Source organism: Balaenoptera acutorostrata, unplaced genomic scaffold (assembly GCF_949987535.1).
Source record: "Balaenoptera acutorostrata unplaced genomic scaffold, mBalAcu1.1 scaffold_126, whole genome shotgun sequence".
In the NCBI taxonomy this organism is placed as follows: Eukaryota; Metazoa; Chordata; class Mammalia; order Artiodactyla; family Balaenopteridae; genus Balaenoptera; species Balaenoptera acutorostrata.
This window is the reverse complement of record NW_026645629.1, coordinates 43,976-45,000: the sequence shown is the minus strand read 5'-3', so window position 1 is coordinate 45,000 and position 1,025 is coordinate 43,976. Positions and strand designations below refer to the sequence as shown.

Here is a 1,025-nt window from a genome sequence, read left to right as displayed (position 1 = left end):
TTCCCGTCGGAGCCTCCCTTACCGCCCTCGGTGGCGAGAAGGGGGCCCGGGACGTGGGTGCGGGGCAAGGGCCACGGGTGGGGGGGGCGGTGTTTGGGGTTTAGGAGAAAAGAGGGCCGCACCCGGGCGCGAGCGGGAGGTCTCCGCCCGGCTTCGGGGACACGGTGGGGGCCTCGTCGGGCGGTGGCCGTGGTTGTCTCGTGTGGCGGTCGGCCCGGCGCCCGGCCGGGGCCCCGCGTCACGGGCCGGTAGCGCCGAGGCCCCGCGTGCTGCGGCCGGCCGCGGGCGGAGAGCGTGTCGGTCGGTTGTCGGGGCGGCGGCGGCGAGCGTGGGGCGCTCCGTCCCCCCCACCCGCCTCGCCCGCCTCCCCCTCTCCAGGTACCTAGCGCGTCCCGGCGCGGAGGTTTAAAGACCCATGGGGGGTCGCCCGTCCGCCTTGGGGTCGGGGCGGTCGGGCCCGCGGGGAGTTGGGAGGCCCCCCTCCCTTCTCCCCCAGACTCCGCTTTCCCACCCCCACCCCCACGGGGCCGGGGCACCGTGCCGCGCGCCACTGGTCCTCTCTGCCGCGGCCGTCGGGAGGGGGCTACCCGGCGGCCGTGGTGCGGGCTGGGCCCGTGTGCCGCGTGAGTGCGCGCCCCGCGTCCCTCGCGGGGTGGGGGGGGTGAGGTGGGAACCCCCCGGGCGCCTGTGGGGTGTCCGAGCCCGCCCCGCCTGCGGGTCGGTGCCGGGTGCCCCGTCGTGAAACCTCCCGGCCCCTCCGGTCTGCTGTTTTCCGTCTGTCTGACTTGGCCGGCCAGAGGCAACCCCTCCGGGGGGCTGTGCCGTGCCACCGGCGGGGACCCCGCCGAAACGCCAAGAAACCAAACTCGTACGACTCTTAGCGGTGGATCACTCGGCTCGTGCGTCGATGAAGAACGCAGCTAGCTGCGAGAATTAATGTGAATTGCAGGACACATTGATCATCGACACTTCGAACGCACTTGCGGCCCCGGGTTCCTCCCGGGGCTACGCCTGTCTGAGCGTCG

General features: G+C 74.1%; 1 non-coding gene across 1 annotated transcript; it reads left to right on the top strand.

Moving 5' to 3' along the window:
• The first annotated feature begins 872 nt into the window (after nucleotides 1–872).
• Nucleotides 873–1,025, top strand: LOC130706676 (5.8S ribosomal RNA). The gene has a single exon (XR_009006843.1). It is a non-coding gene; the product is annotated as a 5.8S ribosomal RNA (ribosomal RNA).